The following is a 20,985-nucleotide window of genomic DNA, read 5'->3' as shown; positions in this document are numbered from 1 at the left end:
TATATTTTTTATAAAAACCAAGACCAACACTTATAATGATAGTCAAGGGTCTCTATGCGCTATCAATATGCCCTGACAATCATCAGAAAGACTTCCAAGTTTTTGTTTGTAATTGTTTGTAGTTAAACACACAACTGCACAATGAGCTATCTGTGCTCTGCCCACCACGAGTATCGTAATCCGGTTTCAAGTTTCGCAGACATACCACTATGTTACCAGGAGATGGATCTTTGAGTGTCGACAGAAATTCCCCTATACTCTGAAAACAGAATACCAGTAAATAGAAGAAGGAAACAAATTCTCTGGATTTTACATCGAATTAGATCAAATGTATTCCAGATATTGTCACATTTACAAACCCTTACTGGCTGCTGTAACGCAGCCTAATAATAGGTGTAATTAAATGTTAACACGTGAGGCAGTAAAGTAAAGGTTGGTCGAAAGGACTGTGACGTCATACATGATCAGAATATTGGAACAAGCTGTATACATACATGTAGATGTTATCATTCAGAGTGAAGAAGACAACCATCAACTGTTCAACAAGAAACTGTGTGATTAAACCATATCTTATTAAGTTGGTTAATAAATTTTCAGAATTTAAATGGGTCGATGATTTAATGTGATATGTTACAAAGAACGTTATCGTGTTTATATAAAAATTAAGTCCACATATGAAGTTTGAAAGAAAAGTATTAAAGTACTTTTGTTGTAAGGTTATGTTTTAGTATGTAGTTAATAAGTAAATACATATGTACTTGTGTAGGGTTAAGTATCAGTTTATGGTTAAGTATCAGTTTATGGTTAAGTTAAGTGGTAATAAAAGTACTTTTGTAAGTATTTGGTTTTTTTCAATCCTGATGACATCTTATGCAATACCTGGGTGAAAGAACTAGGACAGATCCCAAAACTTTAGCCATAGCTACACTGGCTTGTAAATGGCCATGCTAGGCCGTTATGAAGTAACAATATTATAACTTAATATATGTGTGTATATATATAAATATTATTTAAGTGCAAGTTAGTTTTTATACAAGTTGAAGAACATGTGATAAACCAAGCAGCCTGTTGATACTTAAAACTTTATTTAGTTTTTATCTTGTTTTAACTTACTAAGAACAAAACTCTTTACACTAACAATTGCTATTATGTGAACTTTGTTTTCAAGCTGGCAAAGCACAATTATAATTAATTACACTTGTTATAAGACGTTAGTATTAGATCTATTGTATTTTGTAACACTACATTTTATTCGGTCTTTGGGGTTTGAAGGAGAAAAATAGTGTATAACAGTATTTTAAGCTTATTAAATGTAAATAACATTTTTCTTTGTATGTTCTTATAGCAAAAACACCTCGGGCTATCAGCTGTGTCCACCGAGGAGAACTGAAACCCTTATTTTAGTTTTATAAATCCGAAAATTTACCGCTATCCTCACGAGGAAAAGTGACATTTCTGATTGAGATGGATTGAAATACACAAACTATTGAACAACATTGAAGGTCATATTTCTGTCAGAGATGATTATTACAAGTCTGTCAAACAGTAACTACCTTTCTAAATGTCTATCATTTAATATGGAAATGATAACTCGTATTCTCACCGAAATATCATGTCGCTTTACATATTATGTATATAAAATTTTAAAAAAATATATAATTTTTCTCTATTCACTGTTCCACCTTCTGAATTAACAAAAGTGTCATAGAACTACCCTGATTTATTTGTCAGAGCATCAGTGTCAAGTAGTTATAATCGAACAGCTGCTTTGACCTCATTCCGACTCAGTTGACCTGAACAACAAACTAATAGTTTTAATTTTGAAGAATGCTTTAAAGTATAATATGTGAAAGAATGAAACAGTTTTTAATAGTAACATTCAACTAACTAATGTGATTAATTATTCTATTTTTGTAGCTCTTGTGTTAAGATTTAAAATATATATTTTTGTAGTTCTTGCTGTAATGATAAGTTAGTGGTAATAATTTTAAATATTCTGAAGTGGACAGGGAGAGTGTTGATAACCTAGTTTTGTAGGTGTCTGCAACTTTCTAAAATACAATCTATTTACATTTTCTATTGTGAATTATAAGTCGAATGGGGATGATTGACAATACGCCTAAGTCACTTTCATTGGTGTCTTCTGAAAACAACTTGAACGAGCATAACGAATAGAAATACACTAACAATAACAATATAAAAAATGAAATCAAGAAAAACTTTAAAGAAATTATCCACAGGTATAGCTTAATTGAATATTTAAAATCATAAAGCAAACTAAAATTCATATTTTCCCTTAAAGTTTTCTTTCAGAGACAACTATTACTAATTCACACCAATAGATGACATTAAAGCATGAATATGTTATATTGCGATCAGTCGTTTAATCCAGTTTAAAGGTGGAGTACTATCTCTATTGCATTGATAAGATCTCACGTGACATGCATGTAACTAACTCTTCCAACAATTGGTCAAGCTAATATTTAGGAATGCATACAATCCAAATATAGTATCCTATAACAGGTGAACTAATATTTTGGAATGGGAACAAGCCTATCATAAGACCCACAGAAATATAAAACTAATAACAATCAAAATAACTGCTACTAATAAATAACACAGTCAGATTCCTGAGCCTCATGTTTATTAGTGATCTACAGAGAAATGTACAGTAATATTTTATGTATGCTTGGTTTCATAACATTATGATCTGTATTATCTGAAGCATGAGTTTCGGTTTTATATATTTTATAGCTTATGTTGCTCTTTATAATAAATATACTTTACATGCAAAATAAATATTATATCGTAAAGCTAAAGTTATGTTATTGAATTACAAATTTTCTTAGCTGAGTACATTAAAAGAGAAACTGAAAACTAAAATTATTTTTTTGATGTATGAGCCTACACAACTTCATCAGCACACAAGATACTGTACAGTCACTTTGAATATAATAAACTCGTATTTTTAGATGGACCTTGTAATATAAATTCAAAACGCTTCAAGTGAAGAAAGTCAGTGCAAAATTCATTTCTCATAAAAGTATTCTTGTGAATTATCAACATAGTTTGTTACCATGTAGAAAACAAAGCCTATTTTTAATTCCTTCTTAGCTGTATTCACACACGCTTTCTAACTTTAGAGTTCTTGTACAATAAAATCTGTCATTTTTTCATATTGCATATACATCTACGTATGTAAAAATGCCAACTTTCTGTGCATGGTGAGAACATATTACAGAAAGAAATATTATCACCACCAGGAAATGCCCCATTCTACACAGACTCAGATCATGTAACCTGCCATAATGTAGCTGTAAATCACTGAAAACCAACACTATTATAAATAAACGTAAACAAGGTTCGATTTTCAAGAGGTGTATATAAATCTGGACTTGACAAACAACACATAATTATGTAATAAGTTCTTTTATAAACAATAACTAACTATAGGAGTCGTGTGTCCCCACCGTAACAGCCAAAGGAACGCTCCAGGATACACGAAACATTTTCATGTATGTGTTATTGAGAACATTTAAGTGGTAAATAAAGTTTCTCGGCTCGTTGTGGCCAGGTAGTTAAGGCGCTTGACTAGTAATGTAAAGGTTGCAGGTTCGAATACCCTATGCGTAGAAACTTATTTGATTAGAAGGGCGTGTATAAATTCTCAGTGGCGCAATTAGTTAGCGCATTGGTACTTATAAGATAGTACTTGTGGGATATGCCGGGGTTGTGAGTTCGAACCTCACCTGGGGAATGTAACTTTCGTCCCCCAGTAACTCAGCGGAATATCTGCAGACCAACCAGAATAAAACCGGGTTTCTGGTGAGGTAGAGTACGGATTGCGTTGTGCTTAATTCAAAACAACAATAACTTTACGTAAAACCTTCTGAAACAAACGAAACTTTAAATTTTGTGTGTGTACATGCATGTATCACAGTTTGAAAATGAAAAAAAAACTATAATTATTAATTATTCTCAAATCACATAGTTTTTACAAATATGTTTATTCAAAAGAAACACATTTATTAATTTGTTTTTGATGCTTCTTTAAAATGTAGTCTATGTGGAGTCGTCACAAAAGCTACTTGACTGTTATTGGTCAAACTGATTCAAAGGTGAAAGTTGTGAAGATGAGGCGGCATGCTAAAGTTAGGATATAATTTGTAAGTGTAGTCATTGAAATTTGTAGTTAGTGTTAATCATTTGAATCTTGTTATTTATTTTTTTTTATGAATCACTACAGTAATATGTTATTAATCTGCTATTACTAGAATATCTTCATTATGCGGACATATTTGACACTTAAACAATGAAGAAAAGATAGATTATAACTCAGAATCCGATTCGAACTGAATGAAATTGGATGTCTTATTCGATTTCGAGCCAAATTTAGCTATCTGGAAACTTGAGTGACACACCAACTTGTTATGTATATGTAGGCCTCTTGTAACCAGGCTTAGATTTAATTATAATCTTAGTTGTAAAGTTAGTAGTAATAAAGCGCGAAGGAAGTTGTAACAATGTGATAAAAATGTAGTAATAATTAAGAATTTGTTTGTTTCGAATTTCGCGCCAAGCTACTCGAGAGCTAAGTGCTCGTCGTCCCTACTTTAGCAGTGTAAAGCAACTAGTGACCACCATCGACCGCCAACTCATGGGCTTACGTTTCACCAACGAATAGTGTTATTGATCATAACCTTATAACGCCCCCACGGCTGAAAGGGCGAACATATTTGGTGCGACGGGGATTCGAACCCGCGACCCTCACATTACGAGTAGAACGTAAGTTAAGAATCCCAGAAAACTATATTAACAATAATTTGAGTAAATGAATAACATATATTGTATTATGATATTTACAGGGCCATTTTTCTAATGTTTTATGATTTTAATTTTGTTAATTGAGTACTTGTAATTAAACCATGAATTATGATGTTCTTGTTTCATGCTTGAGATCTAACAAATAGCTTAATATTTAGTATTGAATATTTTTACTGACAGCACAATAATGTTTGACACTTAGAAGTTTTTACAATATTAATAAAGTGTTTATATTCTTACCAACTTATAATATTGTTTGTGAGGTTTATAGTTTTTATACATTATACATTCTCTGTTGATGTTCATCATTTTAATGTTTTTGTGTCATTCTACATGAAACTAAATTATTGTATTAGTTGGAAGAGTTCCAGAAGTGAATAAAAACTTAATTACGTAGGAAGAAGAGTATGGTATAAAGTATGCATCATTTGATTAGAATAACCATTATACTTTAAGTTTATCAGTGTCTTATTTTGGGTCCTGTGATATTTATATGTATCAAAAGCTTGTTTATATACTTCAGATGAACTGTATGGGATTAAATGGGAAACCTAAACATTTGCAAGTTATACCTTTTTCTTACATTAATGATGCATTTGTAAAGGCAGAAATGGAATATCAGTAATCATAAAATGACGCATGTGTTAGTTTGTTATAACTGGAAAACAAATTAAATAAAAAAAATTCTGCATTGACTGAAAATATCCCAGGGTACAAGCTACAGTGTGGGATCATAATATGTACCCCAGGTATTGGAGGTGACTAAGAAATAGGACCCACATTGCAGTGGGGATGCACCATTTATCAGTCTTAATCTCTATTTGCCAGTCTTAACATAAGAAATAAAGAGTAGCAATTGATATAGAATTAGAAATTAGGAGAGAAGGTGTGGGTACTCAAGTCCACAACTTCTCACATGTTTTGAGTTATAACAAACAAGTATAATTAGTCAGAGGTTTAGGTTTGCTGTTTTTAATGCACTATTTAACTTCATTAAATGTATTTAGTTTCATAAATACATATCAATGATTGTGATAAAAATACTGACAGAAACAGGTTGCACATTCATGTTGTATAACTAAAGTTGTTAGTATGAAATTTTATAAAATGAAAATCAAACAAACTCAAATGTTTGGAAAGACTTGAGACCTACTAGAGTGATTACTGTGATGATAAGATGATGCTTTTGAGAAAGTCTTTAATTTAAAAGGTTTAATGAGTGAACATGAATTTGGAAAATGTTTTTCACTGACAAGATCAACAGGAGAGGAGTTTTATGGAGGATTAGACACTTGTTCTGCAAATATTAAGGCTAATTTGTGACACATTTACTATTTTTTTTGTAAGAGCAAAGAAAATTAATTAGCTTATTAAAATACACTCTATGATTTTAAACAATTTAAGAATGGGTTTTATGGTGAAACATACTATTTCACAACATCCATCATAAGTATGATCTTTTACTGTCTTTTCATCATTGCTTTCAGTCATGGTATGACAGCAGAATTTTGGGAACAAGTCAACTTGTCAACTAAAATTATTCAGAATTGGTCTCTGTTGGTACCAAGTTTTGTAGTCAGTAAACAAATTTTCAATATCTTGTGCAAATGTGAACAACTATTTCTGTTCTTATCATGAAGCTAGAAACAATTAAGGAATGTTATGGAGAAAAAGTATTTAAATGTGATTGTTTGTAAATTTTTGAAACATTCTGTTGTGTATTTGATTTGGGGGGAAGGAAGTGAGTTTCTTCTGGAAGTTGAATTTTATGTTTACGAAGTAAGAGGATTTCTTTCAGTAGGTATGGAAAAACCTACGTTACATCATACGTATAAATAGAATTGTATTATTAGGGTATTTGTCTCAGTTTGGGATGACAATATTGTTTGTTTATTAAATATACTCCTCTAGTGTCTACAAATAATTTGTGGTCTATGTGGAAATGACTTCAAGGTTCCCTCTTCACATTATTGTAGTATGTATTGTAGTGTCACTTGCATGTTAAACAACTGAGAGAACTGTTTAGAACTGGAAAATGTAATTGGTTACCTTCAAGCAGTGTTTACATTGATTAGATTTATACAGTCTAATCAAAACTATAACTAAATCAATTGCCACTATAATAATAAACTAATTGCAAATAGAGATAACAACTTTCTCTATTTTTGGAAATTATATTTATCCAAGTAATAAAAATGTTACTTTGTTTGCTGCTGAGCACAAAGCTACATAACTGGCATATTAAATCATGAACATCAGATAATATAAAACTTTTAATTATAAATATGCTCTAATGTCCAGTTTATTAACATATAGTTAATAAAGTTTAGTTTGAAAAGTGTTAATAAAGTTTAGTTCAATTTTGAATATAACTTATAAGGTGCACTTCAACTGAACTTAGACTGTATGATTAACCCATCCCCATGATTCAGTTCTTCTACTCATGAAGTAATCCTAGTAGCTCTTTGAATACTTTTGAATAAATACTATCCTTTCTTACACAATAAGAACAGGATTGTAAGAGAAAGTGAAGTGACCTTAACGAGTGTACAGATTGTTTGCAAGTCTATGCTTTTTCTCATCCAACCTTTTTATAATCTGGCAAGTGGGATTTTTTTTTAAACTCTTTGGATGCCATCATTGGATTTATCTGACTTGACATTTAAAGCTGTTTGGTACGACAAGTGGATTTACCCAACAGTGTTGCAAAAACATTTTATTATGGTGCAACAGTTGGGACCCCCACATGTCTTTGTAATTCCCACACTGGTACAGGGTGTGTATACATCAACAGAAAAATGTAATGCTGTATCACACACATTTTTTGTTTCTCAATATCACTGAAATAACAAAACATTATTTTGCTGTTTGTGAATTTAAACTGTAGATCTATTCCTGTACTTCAAAACTTTAAGTTATGGTTCTTGTTTATGTTGAGAATCAAAGGAGTTACTTTGTATTAATATGAAAGTTCACTGCTCTGAGGAACTATTTCAGCATGCTAATAGTATTTTATTTATAAAACAGATTGAGCTTGTAATACGTTTAGACTAAATTACTGATTTAATATAAATGTGCTCTTTTGCTTCCACAGTTTCTAAATGAAGATGAAATGAATTCTGACTTTCAAAAGTGTTTGTGTATTCCAAGTGTTATAATATATTATGTTAAATAATTATCATATTTTAAAATTAGTTCACATACAATGAGATTGTCATTTGCCTTTTTTTTAACCATTAAAATGTTTAATATGATTGTTTCTCTCAATTTGCTCCCCTTCATTATTCTCCCATTTTTCATGGAAGGTTGACAATAATCCACGAGGCAGTGATGATTTTCCTATAATCTTGAGAGAGACTGACTGTGGTCGAAGCCACATGATCAGCGTGCCCCAATGGAAGCTGGATCAGGCAAACTAGCCCTCTTTCACTGCTCTCGCAGAGCTAATATTGTCATCATCTGTAAACCATCAATAGATGACTGTGTGGCAGCAGCAACTATCTGTATTATACAAGCAGCTGCTCAGTGTTTTCCTAAAACCTTGACACATTTTCCACTATATCCTCGTTTATGGTGGAATCCTGCCTGCCACGTGGAACTGAAGGCTCAAAAATGGGGCTGGGATACTTTCTGAAGATATCCCACACTCTTGAACTGCATTGCTTTTCAGCGGGCCCATGCATATGCTAGGTGGATAAGACGTCAAAGCCAGAAGGATTCTTGGATTAAGTTCAGAACCACCATATCTTCTACCATCTGTTCCAAAGTCATATGGGACAATATTAGAAAAGTCTGTGGCCAATACAATTCTGTCCCTTTCTTGATCTTGCCACCTGATGACCAAGAAGTAACTTATACCCAGAGCATCACTGATACTCTAGGTAAAAGCTTTTGCCAGGTCTCTAACACTTCTTCTTCCTTCTTCTTAGCCATCAAGACTTGGGCTGAACAATCATCTCTTTCATTTTGAGGTGATTGTCTCTATAACTATAATTGTCCCTTTACACTGGTGGAACTGAAACTGCCCCTTCATTGGTCTGGCAGTACATTGGTTGAACCAGATGATGTACACTATGACATGCTGTGCCATCTATCATCTTCTTCTCTTGCTATTTTTCTAATTGTTTTTAACTGGATCTGGCAGGAAAATGTTTTTCTAATGCCTGGCACCTACCTTTTTCTAAGCCTTGGAAGGATCCCAAGATTCCTTCAAACTACCATCCAATTGCTTTGACGAGCTGTCTCTGTAAGATGTTAGAGAGGATGATTAGTGCTTGTCTTGTTTAGTTCCTTGAATCAAAGAACCTCCTCTTGCCCACCCAGTGTGGGTTCTGCTGACAACACTCAACCATGGACCACCTGATACAACATCTTGTATCAATGTTCTTTGACATTGAGAAGGCTTATGATACAACATGGAGGTATGGCATTTTGCGAGACCTCCATATATATGGGTTATGTGGCCATTTGCCATTTTATTGAACACTTTTAATGGACAGGCAATTCCAAGTTTGTGTGGGTTTAACACTTTTCCATTTTTTTCTTGGAGTCCCTCAAAGCTGTGTTCTATGTTTCACACTTTTCAGTATAAAAATTAATGCCATTACTGAATAACTCTCTCTCACTGTTACAAATGGGCTCTATGTCGATGACTTTCATTTCTCACATCAGTCGTCGAGCATGAGGTATATTGAACGGCAGCTATAGACTTATAAAATCAAAATAATTTTTCATATTTATCCTTGGATACCATTGCTGTATCCACTGGTCAACCAATCCCACCATGGCTTCTTACAGTTCCCAAATATGACCATTTTTAAGGTAGACATGCTTGATTGGAAATACTGTCTGCTATTTGCTGAACATCTTTTGAACCATTCTTCTATTCCCATTTATACAGTTCAAACTCAGGTGACTGTGTGGGCTCTGCCATGGTTTGTTGTGGTTCTGTGGTTGCTCGAAGAATCCCCTCTACAGTTTTTGTGTTCACTGCTGAACTGTATGTTATTTTTCTTGCCCTGGGTTTTGTAAAACTAAGCAGTACTCAAATTGCCAGTGCTCTACTGGTCATGGAATCACTTCATGTTGGTTCACACCATGTTCTCCCAATATTCAAAACCGAATGTCCCATTTCCCTTTGACATGTACTTCTATCCAGTTTTTCTGGATACTGGGCCACATTAGTATTTGCGGGAATGAGATTGTTGACACCGTAGCTAAGTCTATCTGTTCTGGCACTATCACCACTGTGCCTATCCAATACATGAACTATGTTCCTGTAATCAAGGCTCAGCTCTGTGTCAGCTGGTAGTTGACTTGGAGCATTATAATCTAAACTTGTAACTTTTAATATATATTGATATAAGATTTTATCATTCCATGGTAAATGTTTCAGTTCATAATTTTTTATACTAGTTCATGAACTTTACTGAAACTGCCTAGGCCCATTGGGCCAAACCCATAACTATTTGTACTCATTAATTTACATGCTAGCAACTTCTAATATATTCAGTGTATATTCACAAAACTTGGTAGATTTTTACTAAACATTACAAGACTGTTGCACATGAAAAGTCATAATTTTTAATAGATAATTTGTTTTATTAATATTTGTTCATGTGCATTTTAACCTGGAGGTTAACTCTCAGTCTTCTACTTTGAATTATCATTATTATCACATCCTAACAAAAAGGATGTCTTTCAAAAATAAACCTCCCATGGACTTTGTGGACTACTTTCATAAGAGATTTTGTAATACTGAATCAACTAATACATGTTTTAGCCTTTCTGTAATAAAATATAAAATAAATCAAGTATAAAACCATGGTATTTTCGTAAATTCATAATAATGCTTGGTTTTTAGAAATATAAAATTCCTGGTCTTAAAAGAGTTGGTTAACCAATATGTTTTTAAAGATGCAAATAATACATAAATTGCTCTCAAGATTAACATCCAGGAGTTGCAAATTATCAAAGAAATCACCATCAAATACTGGTTGCCAACATTCATATATAGATTTAAGAACTAAGTTAAATCTAAATAAGTTTCATGAATGTTAACCATACTGTATTTTTACCATGTTTAATGTCGTTTCTGCTATTGCCTTTTATAAATTCTTAAAGCATTATATGCCTAATGTGATCCTCAGACACATCCATCTTCATAAGGGTTTATTTGATTAATGATGTGAAAAAGTGGAATTGGGTCAGTTTCTTTTATTTGTCTGAACATTTTTATACACTGCCTACTACATATTTTACTCATTAAAGCCTTGTACAAAGATAGAAATGATGATGCACTTTTGTTCTTCTTGCAGATGCAGTTATTCTTTCTAAACATCCTTACCATCTGCTGACAATATAGCTATTCTTCAACATATGCTATGATTATCTAAACATTGACCCACTTCAATGTCTTTGGCAACATCTGAGTTCCAATTTTCTCCACCCTTATCAATGTGCCATCTATCCAAGTATTGTAAAAAGTACCTTAGTTAAATAGTGTAATCACTTTTCCTTGACAAAGCATAGATCGTGATTTTCTATGTTGAAGTTATGGTTTGTGAATTTTGTTATGCCTTGTAGATTTCAGTGTAATTATAATCAACATATATATAAAAACTGTATTAGATATGATATTTGTGGGTATGAATTCTTTTATTACTCTTGTCAGCATGGTGGCTAATTAGACCTCTCATACCTTTGTTGTTTAGTGTCTCTCTGTGGTGGGGACAATTTTAGTTGGAGCTGTTTATGTTTTTATCCACTGAGAGATGGAAACACTCTCCTAGGCTTCTGAAGTTGTGTATTTTTGTTGAGGCTGGGTGGAAGTTGGATTTTGTTTTCTGACTTTATTATATAGGTTACTCAAGAGCCCAACATGGATCTGACTCATTTTCTTCCATGAATCATTTGGATTTGTGAGAATGTTGGGACTTTCCTTCTCCCCCCTTGAGTGTACTTCTACCATGTATGTGGAAGGGGGACTATTTAATTTCTCCTATTTCCTGAATGTTTTCTGGTTTGGGCTGTGAGATTTACTGTTTTATTATGTGATAGGAGAGATAGACTATATATCTTTCTTGTCTGTTTACATTTCTTGGTTTTCCACTTCCTGTTGGAACTATATTTTTGCTGCTGCTATGTTGATGTCAAAAGTTGGAGTTGTTAACATGTTCGTAGAACTTTCTCTCTCCCTTTAGATCCTCTTATATCCTTATAGGTTCTTTCCTACTATATTTCTGGGTGCTAGGAAAGGGTTCTTTTCCATGTATTTTCACCTTTGCAATCAGTTTTAATCTGATAATTTGGTTTGGTCTGTCAGGCCTGGAAGTGTTATTTGACCCACTTTACCTCCTTTTGTGGTGATCATCTTGACCGTATTTCCAATGGGATCCTTCACTTTTCCTCAATTTTTCCCATTCTCATAGAAGATGGTTCTGAAATGTACATTTTACATACTTTTGGTTTTTACACATGAGGTATCTTCTAAGTTACATCTCACCAATTTCAACACATTTGCTTTTTCTGCCCATTCCATTTATCCACTGGAGGACGTTTTATGGGCCAGTATTATGACTTCTACCAATGCTTTTCTCTCACATTCTTTACATGCTCAGACAGCTTTCTTTAGGGAGTAATCTCCTGTCCCTTGGCCATTTTTAACCACATCTGCTGGTTTATGAGGAGAAGGGTACTTTAGTTACAGATTTGTCTCTATTTCCCAGGATCCCTAACATCTTACTTTCATTGGATTCCACTTTGTGACAAATGTTACCCAAACAGCTGTGATTCTGTCAGTCCAATTCCACACTAGCATTCAATTGTATGATTGTTACTACTAGTTGCAACAGGCTATGTAGAAATAGGGTGTTTCATAAGATCATATAGGCACTTATCAGCTGGTAATACTATATTGTAATGGACTGTCAGTCATGGACTTTATTTACACAAAATATTTGTCTTGGTCATGTCAGTTCTACTTTATTTGTACAGAATGTTTTTGCCTTGGTCATGTGCAGTTCTAATTTATTTATACAAAATGTATTTGTCTTGGTCATAAATAGCTATACTTTTCAGATTATCACTAAATAATACTGACCGTAATTGTCATAGGTCATGGATAAAGGATGTTAATATTGATTGCTGTGTTTTTATGTTACGTCATGGTTCTATGGACTTCTAACCATTAAGACATTATTATCCAGTGCTATGTTTATGTAGTATCAAATTTCTATGAAATTCTAGCTATTAAGGTGTTATTATGCAGTACTGTGTTTGTGTTATGTCATGTGTCTACGGACTTTTAACTTAGATTATTATTATTACCTAGTGCTGTGTTTATAATGTTTTTGCCATTCTGTCTGTCAGTATGTGGTGAGGGGACCTCCTAGGGAAGATTCTGTTCTTTCAGTTTACCTCCTCTTGGATCTGAACATCCACCCATGTGTTTGCCATGTGTGGCAACCTGTGAAGGGGAGGAGATGATCCTGGTGGTTGAGGGTCCAACCCCAACACACCACTATGGTTTTGAATTCCTGAAGGTGGGCTGCCTTGGAGTGGTGCACTTGGGTTAGGGTCAACCAAGTACCAGTGTTGGATGTTCTAAACAGACATTGTGGATGTTGTATCTGATGCTGGTGTTTGGGTATAGTGCTCATGAAACCCTGGCATTGCTGCAGTGTTCTTGTTTCACATTTTAATGCATCCCCTCGTAGGTCTTCACGGTGGGTGGGGTCAGTTGGCACTAAAATTTCCCTTTTTTTATTATGAATTTTCCAAATAAAAATTTAAATCAAAACAGTCTACAGGTAAATAACTGTCTTGAAGTTTCTGAGCAGCAATCTTCAACATCTGTACCACCTGTTGAACTTCATTTTTTTGTCCTACATTCTCTTTCAAACAAATCTTTAGGGCAAATGTCCACTTTTTTTATTCAGAAGGGACTGGAGAGACTTGCTGGCTCTCCAAAGTCAGTAAAGATCTGGTGGCATATTGGTGGAAACATTCACATTTTAACACAGTGAACTGCTCTTGAATTCAAAGGCAATTGGGGATATACCTATTGAGGTTACACCTCATGCTAATTTGAATTCATCATGAGGAGTTATTGTTGAGAGGGATTTGAAGAATATCCCGAGTCAGAGATTCTCATTGGTTTCTCCACTCAAGGAGTTTCTGCAGTGAGGCGTATCTCCAGTCGCAAAGATGGAATTACAATGCCAACCAGTATCCTTGTTCTGACATTTGCATCACTATGACCACCTGCCACCATTAAGGCAGGTTATTTTAATTGTAGGGTATGGTCACACATTCAAAACCCTCTTCAATGTTTCTAGTGTCAAAAGTTCAGTCATTCAAAGATGTCATGTTGTTGTTCCCTGACATGTGCTCATTGTGGTGGCAAGGACCATGATGCCTATGAGTGTGAAATGGATCCTCACTGCATCAAATGCAATGGCTCTCACCCGTCCTACTTTCATTCTTGCCTTAAATGGTTGGAAGATAAAAATGTGCAGCTTTTGAAAATGATTCATAACATTAGTTATCCTGAGGCTCGAAAATTGCTCTCCACCACTTTATCGTGGACATATGCTGCTGCACTTCGTTCCACAACTACAGTGAGAGTGCATACATATCTCTCTGTGCCTCCAAAAGAATTGTTCTCAAAACAAGTGAAAAGCCTTTTGACCTCCATTGCTAAAAAAGTTGATGGGTCAACTTCAACACCCATCTCTGTCCCTTACATACATTCCACCAAACCCCAAGATCCACATCCCTTAGTTCCGGTACAGGCATTTCCTCAGATACATCTTCTTCTCCCACCTCAAGGTGCAAAACAATCATTCACTTGCATCTTCAGTCACTAGAATCCCCTTCGAACAGCAAAGACCTCCCTCAAATAAGGGCAGTAAGGAAAAAAGATGTGGTCATAAACAGAAGGATTCTCTACCCAATTTGCCGACACGTAATTAAAAATGGTCACCTTGATACAACGGAACTGTCAAGGTTTATGTTCTAATCTGGATGGCATCAAAACACTGATTGTTTCCTACCATCTTGTATGTCTTCCCTTACAGGAAACATTTCTGAAACCTGCTGATACAGTCACCTTTTGGCAGTGTTCTTTGTACAGAAATGACAGGCTGTGTGATGGATAAGTGCATGGAAGGGTGGCAATTTTGGGTGATCAGCATGTATCCACTCTGTCTTTACCACTTGACACACCCTTGAAGCCCGTAGCTATCCGTGTTTCCTTGGGTCATACCATTACTGTTTGTTCTCTCCTTCTGTCACCTGGAGAGACATATGATCAATCAGACCTTGGTACTCACATTGAACAGCTGCTGTCTCCCTTTTTAATCCTGGGGACTTTAATGGACATCATCCCCTCTGAGGATATTGATAGGAGGGGTCCCTCTGTAGAGCATATGCTCTCTGATCACAACCTCTCTCTTTTCAATACTGGTTCTTCTACTTATTTTCATCCACCTAGTCAGTTCTTTACTGCTACTGATCTCTCAGTTTGCTCCCCTTTATTTTTCTCCCTTTTTTCATGGAGGGTTGATAATAATTTACGAGGCAGTGATCATTTTCCTATAATTATGAGAGAGACTGACTGTGGTCAATGCCACCCAACCCACGTGCCCCGGTGGAAGCTGGATCAGACAAACTGGCCCTCTTTCACTGCTCTCGCAGAACTGTCCTTGTGTGTAAGCCATCAATAGACGACTGTGTGGCAGCAGCCACTGTATTATACAAGCAGCTGCTCAATGTATTCTTAAAACCTTGACACGTTTTCCACTATATACTTGTCCATGACTCAAAAATGGGCCTGGGATACTTTTCGTTGGTATCCCACACTCTCACACCACATCGTTTTCCAGCGGATCCATGCACATGCTCGGTGGGTAAGACATCAAAGCCAGAAGGAATCTTGAATTAAGTTCACAACCAGCATATCTTCTACCACCAGTTCCAAAGTCAAATGGGACAAGATTTGAAAGGTCAGTGGGCAATATAATTCTGTTCCCTCTCAATCTTACTCTCTGATGACCAGGAAGTAGCTGATACCTGGGTATCGCCTATACTCTAGGTAAAAGCTTTTGCCGAATATCTAGTGTTTCTATTGCCATTTATACAGATGATTCAAAATCAGCTGACTCTGTGGGCTCTGCCATGGTTTGTTGTGGTTCGGTGGTTGCACGCAGAATCTCCCCTGCAGCTTCTGTGTTCACTGCTGAACTGTATGCCATTTCTCTTGTCCTGGATCATATTAAAGCTAAGCAGTACTCCAACTTCACTATTTTACTGACTCGGTTAGTTCTCTACTGGCCCTGGAATCGCTTCACGTTGGTTCACACCCTGTTCTTGCCAATATTCAAAACCAACTGGCCCATTTCTCTTTAACATCTACTTCTGTCCAGTTTTTCTGAATTCCAAGCCACGTTGGTGTTAGCAGGAACATGCTCGCCAACACCACAGCTAAATCTACTTGCTCTGGCACTGTCACCAATGTGCCTGTTCCATACATGGACTATGGTCCTGTATTCAAGGCTCTGCTCCATGCCAGCTGGTAGTCGACTTGAAGTGAGCAATGTGAAAACAAGCTTTTCCAAATAAAACCCTATATTGAACTTTGGCCGTCTTGCTTCCATAAGGATTGGAAAGAGGAAGTTGTTCTAACTAGACTACGCATTGGCTACAGTTTTTTAACTAATCATTTATCTGGAACTGATGCACCAGTGTGTAGTCTGTGTAACACTCAGATCACAATAAGCCACATTTTACTATCTTGCTATTGTTACAACTCTCAACAACAGCACCATTTTAAACATGTTATCCATGACGTTAGTTATTGGTGATGATGACACTGTCCATCTTGGTAAAGTTTTTAGTTTTTAGTGACCATTAATATTTTAATGCCATTTAAGAGTTTTAATTTCTACATTCAACCTTTTTTAATGTAGTTCCATTTTAAGAATCCAAGTCCAATTAGTTCGATTTGAAATTAGAAACTGGCTGTAACGTTAAATAACTCGACACCAGGACTGGAAAACCAACTTCAGGTGACTATCGTTGTTATTTGAATTACCCGTTAGTCATCCTGGTGAGTTATTATTAAAATTTTGCTGCATGTCTTTTAAAACTTTTATTACTTTATTTTTTGAAAATGGCCATAACATCAAATGACTCAGAACCAGAACTGGAAAGGCCAACTTTAGGTGGTTTCTTTACTTTCCTGTTAGTCTTCCTAGCAGGTTATGATAATTACAGTTATTCTGCAGAAAGTTCTTTATGACTTCTATAACTGTAGTTTTTCTTTTAATGTTTTAGACTAAATGTAAATAACTTTGTTTTGTTTTACCTTAATTTCCTTTTATGAATTTTACTAAATTTACTTTAATTTTAACTTTTTATGGGATGTTTGGTGCAGATAGTTGAGTCTTTCTGTCAGATATATTTTTTTCTTCCTTTTAAAGCCTATTTAAAGTTAATTTAATGAGGTAGTATCGTTACATTGTTTCTTCATAACCCATCCTCACTTCATGCTGTATCAATACTGGCCAATATGGCTGGGTACTGTCAAATGTTTTATTTTATTTGGTTTAATATGTATTGCTATATTTTGAATATATTAATTTAATTAATGCCATATATTCTTGACATAAAACAGAACTACAGCAGCAATACTTAAAATTGGATACTATATTCTGCTAAAAATGCATGTATGTTATATCAAAGATAGATCTTATTGTTATAACATGTTCTATCATTGGTTCTTTTCAGATATCTTACCTGAGATCTTATTATATTGTTATAACATGTTCTATCATTGGTTCTTTTCAGATATAATATCTTACCTGAGATCTTATTATATTGTTATAACATGTTCTATCATTGGTTCTTTTCAGATATAATATCTTACCTGAGATCTTATGATATTGTTATAACATGTTCAATCATTGGATCTTTTCTTACCTCTTACATTTTTTTTTACTTGTACTGCCCTCTGGTTGCACAAATATTTACTCCTTGCTAGCCTTGATACTCTCACCTGCCTTCACATATTTTTACACAAGACTGCTGCTTGACAGCATGCATGAAAATGTGAAAATCCTCCATCAAGAGGGATTCAACACGTCCTTTTGATACAGCTGGTTCTTTCTGTGCAGTATAATCTAATTTTCAAATCAAGATTAGGCACACAAAAACAAACAAACATAGAAAGATGGGAAGTGTGAGAAGAGATAAGAATCTTTCAAAAGTACAATGTAGGAAAATATTAACATGTTGTAAATGTCATGTAAGTAACAGATCAGTTCATTTCTTTTGTAGGATTTGCTGTAGACTGTGATCACTGGTAGACCTAACTTCACAAACAGCATTTGAACCTGTAACATATTTTCCTCTTTTTCATGTTCATTGCTCCATTTCCTCCCCCCCTTTTTTATTTTATACACACACACACAATGTGGATGATCCTCAAAAGAAATACCTTCATTATTTATTTTGATTAGAAAAGGACATCAATATAAATTTAATTCACCATTACCTAACCATTTTAAAGCTATTTACATGTTTTCCATGTGTTGTTAATTTTAGAAATTTGCTTACTACAAATTCATATTCACGAACAACTAATTAACAACTGTTTTAAGATGTGAAAGAACTAATTGCTATAAAGTCAGTGGTAATGTAAATGGTATGATTTTTCCATCTCTCCACTAAATGTGTTTGACATATTATTCACAAATACATATCAACTAGATGGTAAAGGGTTATGTAGGAACAAAATTAGATTACACTGACAGTGACGTAAAGATTTTCTTCAAAGGGAAACAGAAAGTTACTGTTGTGCCATGCTTCAGGGAGAAATTAAAGATCATGTGTGAATTAAAATAAGTGGTTTGAAAAAAATAAAATGGTTTGACTTGTACATATTTTATGAAATACGAATTCACAACAATACAAATTCTGTTACATTTCTTTTAATTTACGTAAAATTTTCTATTCCGTAATTTTTATAAGAATTTGCACGAAAGAGTACATTTTAAATGAACTATAGGATTTACCGCTAAAAATACTTGTTCTGTGAGCTCTGTTGACTCCTTAAAAAAGTTAAGCGAAGGCCCTGTTCATTCTCGAATCAGTACAGTTTTCTTATCTACGTTGCCAATAGCTTGGGAATGTTAGCTATTTCAATCTGAGTTTTTTACTTTTGCGTTTAGTAGTAAACATGGAGGATGAGAAACGTTGTCGTAGGCTATTCCGGCCAAGCATATCAGTTGGAAAAAAAATTATTGTAATTCAACTCTGGTCTACAAGTTCAGGTGTGGGCTGCAGTAGATCCTGGCGGCGGATCAGTCCTGTTATTCTGTTTTGGTTAGGGTTTTCTGTCTCAAATAATAAAATAAACACCTCAGGTTAGTCGTAAGTCCTTGGTCACCTGATTACTTTATTGTCAGTACTTCACGCATGTTGCCTTCCCTCGTTGCAGTGCATCGGAAAGTAGTTTTAGCTGCAGTAGGCTTAGTTTATCGGCCTGGCGTGGCCAAGCGCGTAAGGCGTGCGACTCGTAATCCGAGGGTCACGGGTTCGCGCCCGCGTTGCGCTAAACATGTTCGCCATCACAGCCGTGGAGGTGTATAATGTGACGGTCAATCCCACTGTTCGTTGGTAAAAGAGTAGCCCAAGAGTTGGCGGTGGGTGGTGATAACTAGCTGCCTTCCCTCTAGTCTTATACTGCTAAATTAGGGACGGCGAGCACAGATAGCCCTCGAGTAGCTTTGTGCGAAATTCCAAAACAAACAAACAGTTTAGTTTATCATTTTGTGTTGACAGAATATGACTCACCCTACGTAATATTTAGTAACAGGGACAGGAGACTGCATGCTGCGTCATCTTAATCATTGCGTAACAACATGCATTTGTGTAAATTGAGAAATTTAACTTGATTACAAGCATGCTCTTATGAGTCAGGTATAAAACCAAATTTATGTTAAAAAGAACTAATAAACAAATTGAAGGTATAACATGATATAATTAAAGTTGTGGTGCAGTTTTAAAATATATATTATCTTTACGAACTCGTAAATAATAAGTTGTATAAAATAAGGAAATAATTTTATTTTTCATGTCATTGCTTGAATTTATTTTAAAAAATAAATAATTACACTAAACAAAGTGAAGCTAATTGCTGACCTGTTTTATTCACTTTCAATGTTACAATGTATGCTAACATGTTTTTGCATGTAAGGATATATCATTACAGATTATAAAACAAACAAAACATGGCTGCTATGCGTTTTAACATTTTTATTAATAAAGCAGAGAACAACGTTTCAATCTTCCAAAAACATTTTCAAGTTAACCATTCCGAGATGCACTTTTGTTTCAAGTGGGTTTTTTGTCCTCAAGAAGAACAATACGTGGTTTAATATGTAAAACAAAATGTACGGAGGGAAAGAAATACTAAATGTACTTGTACTGAAAAAGAATATATTTTGAAATCATTGCGAGTTGTGGATTTGTTTGTATAATCATATGGTGAATTATTACAAGCACTTCTAACGTAGAAGTGTGAACTTTGTGTGATTTTGTCATAATGTGCTATATTTCCGAAATAAACATAAAAGTAATATTGCTTTATTTTGCCTATTTTATCGAGTAAACTTAAATTTAAAAGTATGTTCATTTTCTCGTTGATTGAGTTTTGGTTAATAATTTTAAATTAATCAAATATTTGAAAGAGCTTTGTTCGTAATTTTGAACACGTAGGACAAGGTCTAAACAAGTTTACAATCAACTAGATTTTGATATATTTGATTATAACTCTAAATTGTTTAAAAGACAACTTTTAAATAGTTTGGGCTTGTATATCGGGAAAACTTAAATTTAGTTAATACTTCAGGATTTTCCTTTTATAATTTTATAAATAATATTCGTGATGATAGATGGCGCTATAATGCAACAGGATTTTTCTTTTTGTTCTTGTTTGAGATAATAGATGGCGATACGGGATATTATTTCGCAATACAAAAGTTTGGTAATAGCTGTTATATGGCTGTGCACTTCCGCAAAATTTCTAAAATGTTCTTTTGACTTTTCGTCAAGCATGTTAAACAATTTTCCTTGAACCTTTTATAAAAACAAATGTTA

General features: G+C 34.4%; 1 long non-coding RNA gene across 3 annotated transcripts in view; it reads left to right on the top strand.

Annotated features, from left to right (window-relative positions):
- The first annotated feature begins 3,519 nt into the window (after positions 1–3,519).
- The window catches only part of LOC143231718 (uncharacterized), a 41,305-nt gene continuing 23,839 nt past the window's right edge, over positions 3,520–20,985 (top strand). For 2 of the 3 annotated variants that reach the window (XR_013017129.1, XR_013017135.1), the window contains exon 1: positions 4,180–4,785. This is a non-coding gene — a long non-coding RNA (uncharacterized LOC143231718). The other variant, XR_013017136.1, reaches the window with a different exon arrangement.

The sequence above is a fragment of the Tachypleus tridentatus genome, chromosome 1 (assembly GCF_004210375.1).
Source record: "Tachypleus tridentatus isolate NWPU-2018 chromosome 1, ASM421037v1, whole genome shotgun sequence".
In the NCBI taxonomy this organism is placed as follows: domain Eukaryota; kingdom Metazoa; phylum Arthropoda; class Merostomata; order Xiphosura; family Limulidae; genus Tachypleus; species Tachypleus tridentatus.
This window is presented reverse-complemented; position numbering and strand designations above follow the sequence as displayed.